This window comes from Oryctolagus cuniculus, chromosome 18 (genome assembly GCF_051225735.1).
Source record: "Oryctolagus cuniculus isolate XC-2025 breed Fujian yellow rabbit chromosome 18, ASM5122573v1, whole genome shotgun sequence".
In the NCBI taxonomy this organism is placed as follows: domain Eukaryota; kingdom Metazoa; phylum Chordata; class Mammalia; order Lagomorpha; family Leporidae; genus Oryctolagus; species Oryctolagus cuniculus.
This window is the reverse complement of record NC_142884.1, coordinates 55,276,576-55,297,941: the sequence shown is the minus strand read 5'-3', so window position 1 is coordinate 55,297,941 and position 21,366 is coordinate 55,276,576. Positions and strand designations below refer to the sequence as shown.

The following is a 21,366-nucleotide window of genomic DNA, read 5'->3' as shown; positions in this document are numbered from 1 at the left end:
GCTCTCTGGGGGCTGCACAGGTGTTCCCCTTAGATGTTCCTGGTGCATGCCGTCTCTCTCCTCCTTTATAGTCCTCCTCCGCCAATCCTAACTCGGCTGCCCACACGCCGAGTACGCTGCTCTCCTCCAATCAGGAGCAAGTCCTACAGTTTATTAGCTGAACTGGAGGCAGCTGTGTAGAAGCTGTTTACTTCTCTCCCAGCGCCATATTGTGGGAGAGCAGATGCATAGAATAAGTCTTAATTCCAGTAACTCAGTCTAGTCCGGTTTGCTCCCCACAGATCCCCCTTTCTTTTTATTTTTGGCATTGATACGCGCCTGTCTTCGGTGTCCCGCGGCACACACTCTGCTCTACTTGCTAGAGTTGCCACAGGTTCTTACAAGTCCTATCAATCAGGCAAACCGAATCCGGGTCCTCTCTTCGCCATGTTGTGAGGAGGTTTTTAGGCGCTGATGCGTGCCTGTGTTCGGTGACCTGCGGCTCATACTTTGGTCGAACCGCCTGCTGGCGCTTACCGCCTTAATCAGGCAGACCGAATCCAAGCCTCCTAATTGCTGTATTGTGGGGAGGCCTTTCTGATGTTAATTCGTGCCTGTCTTCAGTGACCTGCGGCGCATAAGCTGCTAGCCGCCCGCAGGTGCTCATCGCTTCACTTAATCAGGCAGACCGAATCCAAGCTCTCTCATTGCCATGTTGAGGGGAGGCCTTTCTATTTCTCTATTTCTCTATCTCCAGCATTCCTATTTCTCCCATTTTACTTCTATCTTCCAGCATTCCTATTTCTCTCACTTTGCTTCTAAACTTCTATTTCTCTTATCCCTGCAGCTTCCCGGCGCCTCGCCCCGCCAGCAGGCTCCGCCCCGAGGCTGCTTCTCGGCAGCTTTCCGGCTGAGCCGCTTCAGCCCGAGTCTCTCTCATCTGCGCGGCTTGGCTTTGCGCGCACACTCCGCAGTCTCGCACTTAACCCTTTTGCGTCTGAACCACGGCCTCGCGCCAGCCCCGCGTTCCCTATCTATTCACGCCCCATGCTCTCTCTGCACGCGGCGGCTTCCGCGAGTCACACAGTGTAGCTTGCGTCTCTACCACTAGCATTCAATCCAAGTTCCCCGGGCTAGCCTGGCGAATTCAACCCAGCTTACGTCTCCGCCCCACGGTTTGGCTTCCCGTCCTTTGCTCCCCGGGCTAATCAGACGGATCCCAACCAGGCTTACGTTTCCGCTTCTGGTTTTAACTTTTCGCCCCCTATTCCCGGGCTAACTTGAGAATCCCAAAGTGGCTTTCGTTTCCGCCTTGGCCTGCCCCCGGCGGCTTCAATTTCCCTAACATTTTTCTCTACCCGGTATGTTTCCCCAAACTTTCCTCCAACGATATTCCTCCCTCATTTCTCCTGGCCTCTCCCCACAGTCCGCGTCTGAGTCTGTTTATTCTAGCTTTCACTTTCGCTTTCGACCTTAGAGATTTCTCCCAGCTTCCCCCCGTAGTCCGTATCTGAGTCTATGCCAAGGCTTTCAATAGCTTCTTCCGGCACCTTTTTCGTCCGGCTTTTCCCTAGGCTGTTTGCTAGTCTCTCTCTCCGATATTTTCCCTAGACTGTTTGCTAGTCTCTCTCTCCGATATTTTCCCAGTTCTTCCCGCTTCTTCCCTCCTAAATTTCCTATCCGTCCTAGGTTTCCTATCCGAGTCACGGCACCATTATGTCGCTCCCCGTCTTCGTGGAGGAACGACACAGGACCCTGCGCTGTTCTTTCTGTCTGCTCGGCCCTCCCTGGGTTTGCTGCTGGTTCTTCCCGGGTTGGCTACCGTCCCTTCCACCTCCGTGGAAGGGCGGTTCCCCCTGCCACATTCCCCACTTGCGCGGGGGAGCGGCACACCGCCGTCCGGCTCTCTGGGGGCTGCACAGGTGTTCCCCTTAGATGTTCCTGGTGCATGCCATCTCTCTCCTCCTTTATAGTCCTCCTCCGCCAATCCTAACTCGGCTGCCCACACGCCGAGTACGCTGCTCTCCTCCAATCAGGAGCAAGTCCTACAGTTTATTAGCTGAACTGGAGGCAGCTGTGTAGAAGCTGTTTACTTCTCTCCCAGCGCCATATTGTGGGAGAGCAGATGCATAGAATAAGTCTTAATTCCAGTAACTCAGTCTAGTCCGGTTTGCTCCCCACAGTAGTGAGCAGGGAAAGAAAGAGAGTGTTTGCAAGATCCTTTGAGAAAATACATCTATCTTTTCCTTTTTTGACAGTGGGGGATTTCAGAATTTGAGCATTGCAGATAACAGGTTTCAACCACATCTGGGAACTAAATATGAGACATGAGATTGACACTCGACTTCTTTTAGAAGGAGGTGGGTGATAGTGAAGACATAGGGGCTTGTAGTCTGGGAGGAGAGTTCCAGTGAATCATCCGATATGGCACTATGGTAACAAGGAACACTAGTGCCCTAGCAATTACTTCCCCTGAACTATAATAAGAAATACAACTTGCTGACTCTTCTTCATAGATTAGATTTTAAGCAAATGTCTGTGTCTACAAGAGGAATTATTGTTTTGAAGCCATTGTGATCTAAGCCAGCAGATAATTTTCAGTAAAATTCTTTATCCTACGTAAACCAGACACATATTTCTAAAAAAAAAAATGACACTTTTTGAAAATAAACAAATAGTTCTTGATACAACAAGATAGAACACTTTTAATATTGCTTGAAAAGAATCCTAATTGCTACTATCATTTTGAAAATGTACAGGTAGGTATGTGTATTCCTTGTATACATGTATTAATTCTGTCTGAACACTTTCAAAATAGTATAGAGGATATATGTATTTTTACTCAGACATCTTTCTATGAATATTAAAAGTCAAAAGATCTCCTATCCCTTTTCTGGGCATGAAGAAAAGAGATATTTTACAACTCCTTCATGCAACTCCCAGGTCCTTTTGTGTTTTTGAAATCCACGTGTTGCAAAACCCTGTGACAGAAGAAAAAGACACACAAGCCTGGAGTCTGAGAACTCTGCCAGTTCTTCAAGGTAGCATTCACAGGCAGGAAAGCAGGATGCTAACAAGGCTTTCCTTCTTGTCTCAGAATATCAGATAAAGCCAAACCTGAAAGTATCAAAAAACAATTATCCCAAATTATAAGCAGGTGTTACACTGTCAATAAAAGGCCCTTATACACATGGTGACTTAACCTAGATCTTTGATCTCAGACCAATGCTCAGCTCCAGGTTGTAGGCGAAAAAGCCCCTAGAGAATGATTGTCATGTATAATATATGTCTTTGTAATATTTTAAGGCTAAGAAGATGTTCTCTGTTCTGTGTTTCTAGATATAGCCAATCAATGCTAGAGAGTATGTTTAAGGAGAACAACTTCTATTGAAGAGTGGTGTTGCTCACTAGGACTGAAAACTAGAAACTTACCTATAGAGGAATGAACAGTGCACTTCAGAAACTTCAGACTCACCATCTAGCTACTGGTGTAGAGGAGATGATGTGTTCTAGTGACAGCGTAGCAAGAATGAGGCTTCCTGGCTCCTGACACTCGCCTGGCCCAGGCCTGCCTATTGTGGTCATATAGGACACGAACCAGCCAGGGAAGATCTCTCACCTCCCTTCTCTCCCCCATCTCTGTGGCTCTGCTTTTTGAACAAATAGACAAATCCTTTTTTCACTTTATTTATTTTAAATTTTATTTAAGGAATACAAACTTCATGCATTTAATATATCCCAATTCGGGAACTTGGTGACTGTTCTCCCCCTACCTCCCTCCTTCCCATATTCCCACCCTTTTTCCTCCTCCTTCTCTCTTTCCCATTCTTATTTCTTACAAAAATAAGTTTTCAGTTAATTTTATATTAATAAGATTAACCCTACACTAAGTAGAGAGTTCACTGAATAGTATGAATAAAAAAGAAAAAAAGAACAGAAACAAACAAGAAAAACACTGTTCCTCAACAGTCAAGACAAGAGCTATTCAAAATCATCGTATCTCAAGGTGTCATTTTTGCTCCTATAGATTACCTTTTAGATACTCTATTAGTTACCACAGATCAGAGAGACAATATGGTATTTGTCTTTTTGTGACTGGCTTATTTCGTTAAGTATAACGGTTTCCACTTGCATTCATTTTGTCACAGATGACAGGACTTCATTTTTTTTTACTGCTATGTAGTACTCCATAGTGTATATATACCATAATTTCTTTATTCAGTCTTCAGTCGATGGACATGTGGGTTGATTCTATATCTTAGCTATTGTAAATTGAGCTGAAATGAACATGGGGCTACAGAGCACTCTTTCAAACGCTGATTTCATTTCCTTTGGATAAAAAAAAAAAAATGAGACAGTGGAGCGCTACAAAAGGATCTTTCACTCTAGTCACCTTGAATGATTGGATGCAAGAGGATCTTGGGAGCAGGTGCTGAAAGGGAATTTCAAGAGGCCATTAGGAGGGAGCAATATCTACCACTGATGGTTGTAGATGTCCCAGAGTAGGAGAGGACCAGCTTAGGGCTTTTCCTAGACAACCAAGGAAAAAGTAGAAAGAAGATCTGTAAGCAATAGGCTTTTCCCGCCCTTTTCCCTCTCATTCATCCACTTTATTCTGTTACCAAAAAGACCAAAAGTGAAAAACGAAGAAGAAGAAAAGAAACAGAAAGAAGAGAAGGAGGAATAGAAGAGAATTTCAGAGTCTGTCAATACAAAGGTGGCTTAAGGAATTATCATAGCAACTTGGCTGTGTTAAGGGAGCAAAAATATTTCAATTGGTGTAAGTCAGAAGTTTTTTTGTTTGTTTGTTTTTAAGATTTTATTTATTTATTTGAGAAGTAGAGTTACATAAAGGTCTTCCATCTGCTAGTTCACTCCCCAGATAACCTTAACAGCCAGAGCTGAGCAGATCCAAAGCTAGGAGCCAGGAGCTTCCTCTGGGTCTCTCATGCCGGTGCAGGGGCCCAAGAACTTGGGTGATTTTCTACTGCCTACCCAGGCCATAAGCAGAGAGCTGGATTTGAAGAGGAGCAGTCAGAACATGAATCATTGCCTGTACAGGATTTTGGTGCCGCAGGTGGAGGCTTAATCCACTACGCCACAGTGCTGGCCTACAAGTTTTTATATCCTACCGAATTGGGCAATTAAATATGTGTGAATAAGACTTTTGTAATATCAAAAGGCCAGAAATAGGAATGCAATCTTCATTTGACTAATTGTCCACGATTGTCTGAGGGAGATGGGGAGCATGGTGAAAGAGCAATGATAAAGAGCATGTGCCAAACTGTACATCCCCTCCCTCTCTTATTCCCACTCATATTTAACAGGGATCACTCTTTAGTTAAATTTAAACACCTAAGCATAATTGTGTGTTAATTAACGAGTTCAACCAAAGGTATTAAGTAGAACAAAAAAAATAGTAAAAGGAATAAAAGGGTAAGTTGTTCCTCAACAGTCAGGACAAGGGCTGATCAGGTCTAGTGTCCATTTCACTTATACAGGTTTCCTTTTAGGTGCTCAGTTAGCTGTCACTGATCAGGGAGAACATATGATATTTGTCCCTCTGGGACTGGCTTAATTCACTCAGCATGATGTTTTCCAGATTCCTCTATTTTGTTGCAAATGACCGGATTTCATTTTTTTTACTGCTGTATAGTATTCTATAGAGTACATATCCCATAATTTCTTTATCCAGTCTTCTGTTGATGGGCATTTAGGTTGATTCCAGGTCTTAGTTATTGTGAATTGAGCTGCAATAAACATTAAGGTGCAGGCAGCTCTTTTATTTGCCAATTTAATTTCCTTTGGGTAAATTCCAAGGAGTGAGATGTCTGGGTTGTATGGCAGGGTTATATTCATATTTCTGAGGAATCTCCAAACTGACTTCCATAGTGGCTTTAGCAGTTTGCATTTCCACCAACAGTGGGTTAGTGTCCCTTTTCCCCCACATCCTTGCCAGTATCTGTTGTTGGTAGATTTCTGTGGGTAAGCCATTCTAACCGGAGTGAGATGAAACCTCATTGTGGTTTTGATTTGCATTTCCCTGATTGCTAATGATCCTGAACATTTTTTCATGTGCCTGTTGGCCATTTGGATTTCCTCTTTTGAAAAATGTCTATTGAGGTCCTTGGCCCATCTCTTAAGCAGGTTGTTTTGTTGTTGTGGCGTTTCTTGATCTCTTTGTAGATTCTGGTTATTAACCCTTTATCTGTTGCATAGTTTGCAAATATTTTTTCCCATTCTGTTGGTTGCCTCTTCACTTTCCTGACTGTTTCTTTTGAAGTACAATTTGATGTAATCCCAATTGTTAATTTTGGATAAAGAATAAAGGCATTTCTTTCTTTAGCATTCCCTCCACCATTTATGCTTTTTAGTTACTATATGCACTAGTTTATTAAGGCTACCAGAGCAGAAGATCACAGATGAGGTGGCTTAAACAAAAGACCTTTGTTTGCAGCTCACAGTGCTGAAGGCTGGGAGTCCAGAATCAGGGTGTCCGCAGGTTAGGTTTCTTCTGGGCCTCTCCCCTTGCCTTGCAGATGGCCACCTTTTTGTGTCTTTGCATGGAATTTCCTGTGTGCACCCCCATCCCTGATGTCTCTTGTGTCTCTAAATTTCCTCTTCTTGTAAAGGACACCAGTCAGATTGACTTAGGGCCATCCTAATGATCTCATTTTAACTTAATTACCTTTTAAAGGGCTTATCTATAAGTATAGTCACAGTGGTAGTGGAGGTTATGGCATCAACATACGAGTTTATGGGAGACATGGTTCAACCCATAATATCCTACTTATGGAGTGCTTTCTCTAAACCGTTTAGTTTCCTAAGTCTTTCCTGATGATAGAGTGCCTAGTCCTTATGATGTTTTCACATCATGTTCAAGTAGATCAATCATTAAACTCTGTCTATAGAATACAGAGCCATAGAGAAGTTGGATAAAATTTCTAGGAGTTTATACCTAAGAGAAATTCAGCTAAAATTCTAACACAGATAGTGAGGTCCAAGGCAGCTCTCTTAAACTTATGATCTCATCCATCATTTCATTTATATAACTATGTGATAATCAATCTCTACACTGGCTTCACGAGTAGCCCAGTGATGAGAGATCTCTAGTCAATGTTGTGTTTATAACTCCATTCTTCGTTGAGACTGGCATGAATATGTGTACTCAATAATATCTATATAATAAATTTGTAAAATTACAAATCTTGTATCTTTAAATATGTGGTTATATAATATATGTATGTATATATTTATCTATGAGAGTTTGCTGTTTTGAAAAGTGAAAATTCTTTTCATAGCATGGAATTTGTTCTCTTTGTTGACTATTATTGATGTCCTCAGGCCACTCTCCTGAAAAGAACAATTAGAAGCCAGAACAAGAAGGGAGTCCTCTGTTAAAAAAGTAGCCCATCAGAAGAGATGCTATGGTTTGAGCACGCTACCATTGAGATCATATTAAGAGATGGGGTCTTTAGGAAGTGATTAGACAACTAGGGTTCTTCCATTAAGAATGAGTTCAAGGCCCTTATAAGAAAGGCTTCATGGGGCTGGCGCCATAGCACAGTGGGTTAGTCCTCTGCATGCAGCGCCGGCATCCCATATAAGCGCTGGTTCTAGTCCGGGCTGCTCCTCTTCCAATGCAGCTCTCTGATGTGGCCTGGGAAAGCAGTAGAAGATGGCCCAAGTGCTTGGGCTCCTGCACCCACATGGGAGACTGGGAAGAAGCACCTGGCTCCTGGCTTCAGATCGGCGCAGCTCCAGCCATTGCAGCCATTTGGGGAGTGAACCAGCAGAAGGAAGACCTTTCTCTCTGTCTTTTCCTCTCACTGTCTGTAACTCTGCCTCTCAAATAAATAAATAAAATCTTTTAAAAAAAAAAAAGGCTTCATGAAGCATACTTCCAGCTTTTCTTTCCCCCTCTGCCATGTAAAGACGCAGAAGGAAAGACTTCACCCAATGCAGGCACCTTGATCTTGAACTTCCCAGTCTGTGAGATAAGAATTTCTATTCTTTACAGATTATCCAGTAGGTTAGTCTGTTAGGAAACACCAAAGGACTAAACAGGTATTAATGTCAGATGTAACTATTCTGAGCGATGGTACAGTTTCAGCAATTCATCAATTTTTGATTACTGGATGCCAAGCTTCATGGAACACATAAATCAGCCAAGATGCTTTTTAAAAATATTTGTCCTGGGGGCCAGTGCTGTGCGTAGTGGGTAAAGCCGCAGCCTGCAGTGCCAGTATCCCATATGGGCCCCGGTTCATGTCTCAGCTGCTCCACTTCCAATCCAGCTCTCTACTATGGCCTGGGAAAGTAGTAGAGAATAGCCCAAGTCCTTGGGCCCCTGCACTCACATAGCAGACCCAGAAGAAACTCCTGGCTCTTGACTTCAGATCAGTTCAGCTGCAGCCATTGTGGCCATTTGGGGAGTGAACCAGTGGATGGAAGACCTTTCTCTCTGTCTCTCCCTCTCTCTGTCTGTAACTCTGCCTCTCAAATAAAGAAATAAACCTTAAAAAAATTTTTTTCCTGAACCCCTACCCCTCAAAAATTTAGATCCAGTGAATTTTGCTTATGTCCAGGAATTCATAAAGTATATGGAATTCAAATACTTTATGAATCCCTCCCAGACAATTCACTTTAGCTCAAATAATTCCAATTAATATTACAAATATACTATACCTTGAGAAAAATATATTTATATTAGTGATTCTTTTCCCTGATACTGCATTATGTCTGAGGAATCATTTTTTTTTTTAACTTTCAGAGTGCCAACTAATTTGTCAAGGGTAGAGCTTAGGAATCACATTATTTATTTTTTGAAAGGAAGAGTGACAGAGAGGGAGAGGAAGAGAGAGTGTCTAACCTCTAGTTCATACCTCCAAGCCTACAACAGCTGGGGCGAGACCAGGAGCCAGGAACTACATCCTGGTAACATATGTGGCTGGCAAGAACTCAAGTACTTGAACCATCAACCACTATTTCCCATGCACATTAGCAGGGAGATGGATCGGGAAGTACAGAGTAGCCAGGACTCAAACCAGCCTTCCAATATGATATGTGGGATGAAGGATTCCCAGGAGGTGGCTTAATCTCTGCCCCACAATACCTGTCCCATGGAATCACAGTATTTTTGAAGTTCCCCCAAATATTTCTATTGGGTGCCCAAGTAGCAAGAACTGACAGTGGGGGCAGTTGTCTGTCATGTTGGGTAAGAAAGATGCCACCTGGGATACCCACATCGCATATCAGAGTGCCTGGGTTCGAGTCTCAGTACTGCTCCTGATTTCAGCTTCCTCCTAATGTGCACCCTGCAGGGAAAATGGGTGATAGCTTAGTTGGTTGGATCTCTGCCAACTGTGTGGCAGACCTGGATTGAGTTCACAGCTCCTGGCTCCAGCACTGTCCAGCTCTGGTTGTTGCAGGCATTTGGGGGAGTGAACCAGCAGATGAAAGATTCTCTCTCTCTCTCTCTCTCTCTCTCTCTCTCTCTCATTTTCATTATGTGTGTGTGTCTGTTTGTCTATATTTTTGCTTCTCCTTCTATCTTTTACAAATAAATTAAATAAATGAAATTAATTTAAACAGAAAAGAGCCAGCTGACAGTGTTCTCACAGATAGAATGTAATTGGCCCAAGCAAATCTTATAGACCAAACTGATTCTCCCAAAGAAAGCATCTGAATTAAAAACCTTGCCTTTGAAGATCATTTCCTCCAAATTAAGTATTGCTTTCTTCACAATGGTTCAATACCTATAAAAATGTGATCATATTATACTTAAGAATATCAGTTTAAAATTCCTACTAAAAACATTTCAGAAATATAGACAGTTTTTACTAAATGGTAACTGAAGGAAAGGAACTTCAAAGAAAATGAAATTTTCCAGAGGAGATTATAAAAGTAAAGAGCCATAAGAGGAGACAATAATTATTACAATTGGAGAGGTCCTACAGTGGGCCAGGTTCTGTGCTAAACCATTAATATGTATTATATGATTTACTTTTTTCAATAATACCATAAAATCCACATCTTTGGGTGTATTTTCACAGCTCAGAAAACTAGTCCAACTTCACAGAGGACATTAAGTGATCCACTAGAATGAGAACTAAAGACTCATGATATGAACTTCGTAGTTTTGCTATTATTGCACTCCGTTCCCAGATAAATGTGTGGGACTTTTCCATGGAAGGAGAAGAGTTGGTCTCTGAGAGTCTGGGTACAAAAAAAAAAGAGATCCACAGGGAACAAAGTGACAGAGAAAATCAGGAAGCTGTGAAGCCCCTGATGTTAGACGATGGCAGACCAGATGGGAAGTCCACATTCCGTGCACAGCAAGCACTGCCTCACAGAGAAGAGGCACTCTGCTTGGAATCCCGACTCCATCACAGCATGTAAAATACAGTGAGGTTACAGATGCTTGCTGTATGTTTATACTAGAATCACCTACTTAATAGTTATTTCGCTTATGGTCTAATAGTGTGCCAAACACTATACTCAGTTCTGAGAACATACAGTACAGTCCAAGTTGTTGTATAGTCATCTGTACAATCAAGAGGAACAAACACACAATGGGGTGTTTATATTAAGAATAAGAAGCAAAATAATTTTTGTGTGTGGAGGCATGACAAGATGGAGGAAGAAATGAAAAACAGGTGAAAAAAACATGAATGATGGCAAGAAAGAAAGAAAAAGAAAGTTGTTTTCAGAAATATGAAAGAGCTATATGGGAGGAAAAAAATCTTAAAACTGAAAATAGGTGACAGATATCCTGTACTGCCCACAGAAAACCCACCTTCTCTGATTCTTCTCGACTTTTAGTTTTGTAAAGAGTCAATAGCATGTTAAGCCTTATAGATGATGATAGTGTGAACCTTCACCTATCCACATATCCACTTAATTCTTCAAAAAATTCCCAATGTGTGAGAAGTGCTTTATAAACCACCTATTTTTCTCTGAGTGCTATCATTATGGGCCAATTTATTTGAAAGTGTTTCCTAAAAACCATTTCCTACTGACTAATAGGAACCTGCCCGTCAATAGCAAAAATCCTATGGCAACTATTTAGCCGGCTGCAAATACACACTGTATATGTATTTGATTTTTTTCTTTTAGTCTGAATTTTATTTAAAAAAATGTATTTATATAGACTCCCTTTTTTTACCAGATAAATTGAGTAGGTCTATTCTTTCATTTCAGGAAAATTTTTTACTGCCTATTTCTGTTTGTTAGGGCAATTGAAAGAGATAGGGAAAGTAAAAACTCTTTCCTTCTTTAGTCCATTCCAAGGCTTCTGCCTTGAGGCACAAAGCCCTGAAGTGTTTGCTACTCACCCATGCGTGATTCAGGGAATCTACTCAAAACTCATACATCTGTTTATAAATCTTCTATTTCACTATATTCTCATTTTGATTGATTTTTATATTTCTTTTCTGAACTTTATGACTCAGATAAAATGAGCTCGGCACTGACCACTTGATATTAAAAAATGTACTGAACACTTGCTCTTAAAAGAAAATTGGATCTGTGATGTGACTATTTTTATTTAATGTCAGGTAGCCACAACTTGTTAAGACCTGCTTTTCTTAAGGCTCTGCAATTGCACTTGTAATGAAAATTCATTCTCTATGTATGGTATAGTCTATAGAAGAACTTCATCTGTAAATTATCTGTGATTCAGCTGACTCCACATATACAAGTCTAATATTGCAATATGACTTATTTGTAATTATATAAATATGCATTGGTAAGATACAAATAAGAAATAATAACTGCAGTCTAATGAAATGTCATGCTAATGTAAATTTCCTGGTTTGGATATTGTATTAAATTTACACAAAATGTTACCATTGGATAAAGTTAGTGGAAAGTTGGTACCTGGGACACTATGCACTATTTGTGCAACTTTATCTGAAACTAAAATTTTTCATAATAAAAAGGTGAAAAAAGTTAACAATAAAAGGAGGAAGCAACACAGTAGTTAACAAACACAGACAGTGGAACAACACAATTTGGAGTACTGGCTCCACCACTAAAGTCCTGTGTGACTTTAGGAGAATTAGTTGTTCTCTCAAAGCCTGTTTTTATTCAACTCTAAAGTGACAATAACAGCCTACATTGCAAAACTAAATATGAAAATGGATCCAATGAACTTTCCCTGAAGAAGTTGCTAAAAACTTGATGAGCCATTAGTGATGCAAGATGAAACCAACTTGGAAGATCTGGGTTGAATTCTTATATTTAAGTGTTGGTCTCTGCTATATACACTGGGCTTTAGGCAAAAACGTACGTATTCCAAGTTGTGACTTTTAAGTCTTTACAGGTTTCTGAATTTCCTACCCATGTGTGTTTCTGTCCTATGGTATTGACATTATTGAAGAATAAGTTCTTGATACCAGGAAGAGAAATTTAATCTTTCTTGACTTTCTCCTTCCCTTCGAGAAATACTTCCCTCCTAGGATGCTCAGTGTCAATGACCACAGGATCAAGACTCAGTCAAGTTGGCTAAATAATGATCAGCCCGTGGCATTTTCATATGATAAACGGTAATCCTTTGTATGTCTTCATTCACAACTAAAGCAGATCATCCACTGTAATTAAACTAAACCATCTATTGGATAACTTCTTTTGTATTGAAAGCAAGCACTATAACTTCATAAACCTGAAGAGCTAAAGAGAAAAAATCTTTCCTGTGACAGTAGAATATAGCACAGTTGAATATCATTTTAAATATAATTTGGAGGGGGCCTGCACTGTGGCACAGCGGATTAACGCCCTGGCCTGAAGCGCCGGCATCCCATATGGAGGCCAATTCTAGTCCCGACTGCTCCTCTTCCAATCCAACTCTCTGCTATGGCCTAGGAAAGCAGTAGAAGATGGCCCAAGTCCTTGGGTCCCAGCACCCTCATGGGAGACCCAGAAGAAGCTCCTGGCTCCTGGCTTCAAATGGGCGCAGCTCTGGCATTGTGGCCATCTGGGGAGTTAACCAGTGGATGGAAGACCTCTCTCTGTGCCTCAACCACTCTCTGTAACTCTGTCTTTCAAATAAATAAAATAAATCTTAAAAAAATATAATTTGGAAAAAGGACATTGTAACTTCCCAATTTTTTTTCATTTGTGTCTTATTCAATATTGAGTATGCAAGTGTATTCCTAGTGAATTATCATTATAAGTAAATTTCTTTCAATAGTGTTTCTGAAGTTGTATTGCATGCTAACCAGGAACACCACCTACAATAACTAGTCTAATATCTATCCTATACACTGTTTATTTTCAAAAGTGTATATAGGAATGCAAACATACATAGTATATTTTATTTCCTCTTTAAAGGAGTCCTCCACCTCAGAAGAATGGGTCCCTTCTCTTCAAAATCTTACTCGAATACTCTGTGTGTGTGTAGAATTTCCATATCATTTTTTAAATCACCAAACCCTCAGTGAAGTGTTCACAGTAAACTGTGGACCAGTGTCTAAGGTTGAAACTAATGTTTTTCCAAGATGTGTATGCTCTTGTCAGATATGAGGAGGTCAATTCTAAATACATCTTTTTGGCCTTGATTTCCATAAGTGTTCTACACATGCTGACAACCATCTTCCAAAGTTTTAACTGCAAGGGCTATTGTTGAATAAAATAATAGCTCCCACATGAACAAAAGAAAGATGATACATTATACATGACCTGATGAACATTTATGATCTTATCATAGTTGGAGAAAAGCTGAGACTTTTGGAAATTAAATTATCAGACACAAAGAGGCTGATTCTTACATAGCACCAAAAGGAAAAAAATTCTTTTCTAAGTAATATCTTTGACAACAACAAAATCATATTTTCAAAATTGTTCATAATCTTGAATTATTATATTGTATTTAAAATATTTTATTTATTTATCAGAGAGGTAGAGTTAGAGACAGTGAGAGGGAGATACAGAGAGAAAGGTCTTCCATCTGCTGGTTCACTCCCCAAATGGGCGCAACGGCTGGAGCTGGGCCAGTCCAAGGCCAGGAGCCAGGAACTTCTTCCAACTCTCCCATGCAGGTGCAGGGGTCCAAGTGCTTGGACCATCTTCTATCGCTTTCCCAGGCCATAGGCAGAGATCTGGAACAGAACAGGAGCAGCCGGTTCTAGAACCAGTGCCCTTGTGGAATGCTGGCGCTGCAGGCGGAGGATAAACCTACAGTGCCACAGCACCAGACCCTTGACATTTTTAATGAAGCAGATAAAGTCGCTAAAATGTTGAAACATATACAAAATATAAATCTTTTCCACATATTTCCTGAAAGATCTCAGTAAGTTACTTAGCACCTAAGTTCACAATTTTATCTATAAAATGAGGGAAATTTTGAAAGTTTGCCAATTCTTAATGTTGATAAAATGATGCTGTATATTAAAACTTCTCAGCTGGAGCCGCGGCTCACTAGGCTAATCCTCTGTCTTGCGGCGCCGGCACACCAGGTTCTTGTCCCGGTTGCCCCTCTTCCAGGCCAGCTCTCTGCTGTGGCCAGGGAGTGCAGTGGAGGATGGCCCAAGTGCTTGGGCCCTGCACCCCATGGGAGACCAGGATAAGTACCTGGCTCCTGCCTTCGGATCAGCGCGGTGCGCCGGCCACAGCGCGCCGGCCTCGGCGGCCATTGGAGGGTGAACCAACGGCAAAGGAAGACCTTTCTCTCTGTCTCTCTCTCTCTCTCTCACAGTCTACTCTGCCTGTCAAAAAATAAAAAAAAAAAAAAACTTCTCCCCAGTACTTTTTCTCCATATTATATTAAAACTGGCTGCCTGTCAGATTGATAAGAACACAGTTTCAGTGTTTTCACTTCTGGCCTTCCCCTTTTTGCCTGTAAAACCTAAGGATAATAAGAGATCTCTAAAGGGAATCAAGAATTCAGACATTAGGGCGGAGACAGAAAAGATTCTGGTGTCATCAACAAATATCTACTAATATCTTCACTTCTGCATACCCTAGTGCATGGTCTTCTACTAGTCCAGGCTACAGTGAGGTCTCAGTAACCTAGATTGGGAAAATGTCTTGGAACAGGTGGGAATTTGTTCTGCCTGTAATTTCTTTCATCTGTGCTTTGTTTATTTTGAGGTGCCCTTGAAATTACTCTGCCAGTTCCACACAGGTGCAGGTGGCCTCCTTCAAGTTCTCCTCAAGGATAATGGTTTTATTTTCCCTAGGTGACTCCACAGTCAATACCCTTATTTCTAAACCCAGAGAAGCCCTCTCCAGTGATCAGTTTCCATTTTCTTTTTCTGTCTTTATCTTTGGGAACACAAATAGTTCTCTCCCTAGCAATAGAACTTTCAAGTTTCTTTTGGGTTCTGGAACGCAAAAAAGTATGTTTGGATTATAGCAACACAACTGTGACCTAATTGAAGAGGTTGAGCTTAAGCATCTTTTTACTTATTTATTTATTTATTTTATTTGAAAAGTTTTGTTACAGAGAGAAAGGGAGAGACAGAGAGACAGAGACATAGACAGAGAAAGAGACACAGAGAGAATCTTCCACTCACTGGTTCACTTCCCAAATGACTGCAAGGGCTGGAGCTCAGCTGTTCTGAAGCCAGGAGCCAGGAGCTTCTTCTGGGTCTCCCACATGGGTGCAGGGACCCAAGCATTTGGGCCATCATCCACTGCTTTCCCAGGTGCATTAGCAGGGAGCTGGATCAGAAGTGGAGCAGCCAGGACTCCAACTGGTATTCATATAGGATGCTGGAGCTGCAGGCAGCTACTTTACCCAATACACCACAGTGCTGGCCCCCAAGCTTAAACATCTTCCTGGAGAACTAGAGAGTTTTAATGTGATCTTATTTCAGCTTGAAAAAAAGACAGGTTCTCCATGTTTTCTGTCATGTATGGAAGTTAATATACACATATAGCGTATTATTTGTTGTAGATAGTTATAATTGTTGTCTGCATTAAATTATACCTGCTGTGTAAAAATTTGGCTGGCTTTCCTCACTTTATGATCCACATCATGAATTTCATATTATGTGATTTTATATCCCCACTTTCAAGAAAAATTGTATATAGTATTTACATATTAAGTACAAGTGTCAAAATGTCAAAAATTGTTAAACATAAAAATGAATAAGTAAAAATAAGTGAATAAATAAGAGGAGAGACCTTGAAAATATCAACCCCCAATATCCTTGCCTTCCTTTCTAATGGTGATTGATCATAACTTGATGAGAAAAGATTTGGGTGACAGTGAATTTTATGTGTAATCTTGGATGGTCCATAGCACCCGCATATTTGACCAAATTTTATTCTTGAGGTCTCTGAAAGGATGATTTTTGAATGAAATTAACATTTGATTGGTGGAATTTGAGTAAAATAGAATGCTCTCCTTAATTTGGGTGAACCTCATTCAGTCAGCTGAAGGGTCATAATAGAATATAGGCTTATGTTCCTTGAGCAAGAAAGATTATTCCAGCAGGCTGTCTTTGGACTCAAAAAGCATGTTTTCTCTGAGTCTCCACCTTGGTGACTTATCCCATTGAATTCTGGACTTCCTAAACCTCCAAAATCTTGGGAGCCAATTCCTTAAAAATAAATTCCTTTCTCAAACGAGTTAGATAAACAGAGACAGACAGCAACAGGGATAGAGGTAGATACACCACACACACACAGACTCACCAGTATGCATTTTGTTAGCTATGTTTCTTCAGAGAACCCAGACAGATGGCTTCCTAGTTCTTTAACCTTTAGAGCCAAAATCAGATGAAGTCCTTACATACGTTAAAGAACAATATATATTTTATACCCAGACCTCTGGCTTTACATTCATCTCAACAAATATTCTCATCCATACAACACAACTCAAACTCTTCAACATTTCATTGTATCATAACCTTGTCTTCGCAAGTTTTGACTATGAGTTTAGACAGGGTTTGTGTAGATCTAAGGCCCACTCTGTAGACGCTGCCTTGAGTAAGAAGCTTTTCTCTTGGTGAGACAATGGTCTTCCTTTCCACTACGTGGGACCTCTGTGGTAGAGTGGATCCTTAAGGCAGCTGGGAAGGCTACTGTTGATTTCAAAAACAAAAACAAACAAACAAGGAAAAACCGAAAACCACAGCCTTTCTAATCCTAATCTTGTGGGACACTTTCTGTCTCTCTGAGTCTTTATACCTGTGGGAAAAGAAACTAAATCAACAGCAAGCCTACATCTCAGTCAAGAGAAATCCTTGGGTCTGAAAGCTTCTGAACTCTTGGCTGGTTCTCAATAGAAGTAACTGATGTGCATCAGGAGGGCACTGCCTCAGGAAGATTCCTAGGCCCTGGGAATCCCTACAGCTCCTCCAGTGCTGCCCTGCCTCCGTGAGACCTGAGTGACCTGCATACAGCAGTTCCTGCTTCGGAAAGGTCTGCCTTTTCCCCACTACCAAGTGCTTTTCTCTTCTGCAGTTGAGCTGCCTCAGGCTGTCAAAGGACCACTGCCTGTCTCAGTCAGATGGGTGTGTCTCCCCTAGTCCCAGGGCAATGCTTGCTTAATGATTTTGTTGAATCAACAAAGAACCTGAGGCTTTAAATATTTAGTTAAGGTCTTTGCCCCCTGGTGCGCAATATTTTGGCTAAATAAATTGCTTTCCTGGGCCGGTGCTGCAGCTCAATAGGCTAATCCTCCACCTGCGGGGCCGGCATACCAGGTTCTAGTCCCGGTCGCCCCTCTTCCAGGCCCGCTTTCTGCTGTGGCCCGGGAGTGCAGTGGAGGATGGCCCAAGTACTTGGGCCCTGCACACCATGGGAGACCAGGATAAGTACCTGGCTCCTGCCTTCGGGTCAGCGCAGTACGCCAGCCGTGGCGGCCATTGGAGGGTGAACCAACGGCAAAAAGGAAGACCTTTCTCTCTGTCTCTCTCTCTCACTGTCCACTCTGCCTGTCAAAAAAAAAAAAATTTAAAAAAAATTGCTTTCCTGAAATATCCAGCAATCTTTTTGGCTAAAACAATGAAGAGTTATCACCTCACTCTCAAACTCCAACATGATCTATGTCTTAGTGTTATTTTTGTTGTTTGCTTCAGTATAAAAACAAGAATATTTGCAACAAGAAGCTGCAGTACTCCAAATACACAATAGGCCTTTGTCTATCATTCAAACAACATTTCTGGTTTAGATGTGTAGATGGGCTGTGTCATTTGTCCACAGGAAGAGATTATAGATACAAGAAAAACATTTTATTGCTAAATGCTATTTTATTTAGTATCTGTCAAGATATTTATCCATGTCATATTCAAACTAGTACTGTGTAATTATGTATAAATCGTTTTTTTTTATTTATTTGAGATTAGACTATATACTTTTAAATTTAACATCTAGCTGGACAATTAGCTGTTCTATTAACTCATTGAATATATTTCCTTTGTCTTGTGTTAATATTGATACTTTACTTGCATGTGAAGTAAGAATGCCTCCTTTCTCAAGGATGCTACTGAGATCCTATCCAAACTGTATTGAAGTTAACAAATCTATTTTTATGACTTTCTTCATTCTTTTACAAATCCAATTTTCTTTTCTCTTGTGTTCTAATTCAACCCATTTTTTATCTGAAATAAAATATTTGTCAAATACATGATATTTCACAATCTCACAATTAAAGATTTTTTTTGTTGAAATTGTCACAGTTTCTTTTTTTTTTTTTTTTTTATGGATTACAATGGCTTCCCCCCACCCCCATAACTTCCCTCCCACACAGTTTCTTTACTAACAAAAGAGGAATTTTCCTCACTAAACCAACAACTGAGTCTGAGGGAACTGGACTTTCCTTACACAAGAGGCAGTGAATTATTGTGTATTTTGTAGTAAATATCCTTTGCATACTTAACTTCCTGTAGCCCTACTAATGCAGAAGATAGACTAGCAAAGCTGTTCTTCAGGTAATAATTATACCACGTAAGAACTGGGTGGGTAATACTAAACTTACGTGTTATTTAGATGATTCAATATTTCCTTCTTTTAAAAAATTTAAGATTTTATTTATTTATTTGAGAGGTAGAATTACAGATACAGAGAAAGAAATATATAGAGAAAGGTCTTCCATCCACTGGTTCACTCCCCACATGGCCTAAATGGCTAAAGCTGGACCTATCCAAAACCAGGAGATTCTTCCAGGTCTCCCACGTGGGTGCAGGGGCCTAAGAACTTGGGCCATTTTCTACTGCTATCCCAGGCCATAAGCAAAGTGCTGGATCAGAAAAGGAGCAGCCAGGATGTGAACTGGTGCCCACATGGGATGCCAGTGCCACAGGCAAAGGCTTCTTAGCCTACTACACTACAGTGCTGGACCGCCCAAAATTTTTAATACTATTTTAAAGCGTATTATTTTTTTGTATTTTTTTTTAATTTGAGAGGCAGAAAGAGAAAGAGAATGACAGATCAGAGCTCTTATCTGCTGATTCACTCCTCAAATACCTTCAACACATGAGGATGGATAGTTTGAAGACAGAAGCCCGAACTCAATCCATCCATGTCTACCACATGGATGGCAGATTTCCATAACCTGCTGCCTTCCAGGGTACACCTTAGCAGGAAGCTGGAATCAAGAGCTTGAGCTGTGACTCAAACACAGGCACCTGGAAATGAATGGGATGTGGGATTCCCAAGTGGCATCTCAATAGCTACACCAAATACCCACCCATAAGCATATTATTTTTAAGCTTTATTTAGTCAAACCATAATATTAAACACTTTATTGGGACTGGCACTGTGGCGTAGTGGGTAAAGTAACCACCTGCAGTGCTGGCATCCCATAAGGGCGCCAGTTTGAGTCGGCTGCTCCACTTCCCGTCCAGCTCTCTGATATGACCTGGGAAAGCAGTAGAAGATGGTCCTTGGGCCTCTGTACCCTTGTGGGAGACCAGGAGGAAGCTCCTGGTTCCTGTCTTCAGATCAGCTGAGCTCCAGCCCTTGTGGCCATAGGGGAGTAAGCCAGTGAATGGAAGTCCTCTGTCTGTCTCTCTCTCTTTCTCTCTCTCTCTGCCTTTGCCTCTCTGTAACTCTGCCTTTCAAATAAATAAATATTTAAAAAAACTTTATTGTTTCCAAAGCTCTTATTCTATTATGAAATTCATTTATTCACTCAGTGAATTTGTTAGTGGTTAAATATTTGTTGGAACTTTTCATGAAGAAGGAAAAAATATGCTTCACAGGACCATCAAGTAGTCACCACAAACATGAATTTTTTTCTAAAGTATTTTTTGTGCCTGTGGAAATAGCTAAATATCTATATTTTTTGTATATTTTATGTCATTTTTCATAGGAGGGCCAAAGATTGGAGAAGCTTGTTTCTCAAGGTCAAAATGCATAAAGGACCATCTATATGTCATTTAAAATGCAAGTTAATAGTAGCATTTTTGCAATAAACAAACATTCCACAGGATAAAATACATCTGATAACATGCCAATTAAAATTGATAATAAAATTATTTCTTGTAAAGCGATGTAATATATGGATTTGGGGATGGGAAAATGAACTCTTAAGTAAGTCTCTGATGTTAGGAAATCTTGAGAATATTTTTTGAGTTAGTTATCCTATGTCAGGAAAATCAGCGTCTAAATGTATTTACACTATTTCCTTGGGGAAAACAAATAACAAATCATATACGGCATCAATAATATATTGATACCATAGTCCTCATCATTTAATTGCAGGAAAAAGTTAAGGAAACCACATTTCTTAAAACACAAACAGATGCAGGCTGGCACTATTTGGGGAGTGAACCAGGGGATAGAATACCTCTCTCTCTCTCTGTCTCTCTCTGTCTCCCTGTAACTCTGCCTTTCAAGTAAACAAAATTAAAAAAAAAAAAAACACTCCAACACAATTGTAAGTGTTACCGGTCACAGAGGGGAGGGTGTTTGCTGGAGTGAGCCTCTTGGGTTCTTTTCCTCAGCTTAGTATAGAAATAAAAATATGAAAAACAATTTGCAAAGAAGCAGAAACTTTTATTTGATTGGCAAGCGACAGAGAAAGCATCTGGTCTGAGAGGAGACCAGGCAGAGTACCCGAGCGGGACACTGGCTTTGAGGAAGTGTCCCAGGTTTTTAAGGCGTTACTATATGTTCATCAGGTTATCCTATTGAGGTTGCCCATTTAACTGGGAGGTGGAAGGTGGTGCTTCACATGCATATGTTTATGGGGCTCAAGGAGATAGCGGAGGTCTCCTGGAGACTGTCTATCTCCTTAGGTGCTCAGCTCCCTCCTCTGCTAGCTCTGGGTGGAAGATTGTAACTAACTTGAAGGCAGGGTTTAAAACCGCAAGGTCACACAACATAGCCAGGATCTCCTGGAGCCGGTCTGACTCTCTCCATGTGCTCAGCCCCTTCCCCCACCAGCTGTGGGTGAAAGACTGCACCCATCCTGAAGGTGTGATTCAAAGCTGC

The 21,366-nt window shown here is 40.9% G+C and overlaps 1 long non-coding RNA gene across 3 annotated transcripts in view; it reads right to left on the bottom strand.

Moving 5' to 3' along the window:
• Window positions 1-3,653: 3,653 nt before the first annotated feature.
• LOC127491312 (uncharacterized) overlaps window positions 3,654-21,366 on the bottom strand; it is a 44,831-nt gene continuing 27,118 nt past the window's right edge. For 2 of the 3 annotated variants that reach the window (XR_016224679.1, XR_016224682.1), the window contains one exon: window positions 3,654-4,308. This is a non-coding gene — a long non-coding RNA (uncharacterized LOC127491312). The other variant, XR_016224681.1, reaches the window with a different exon arrangement.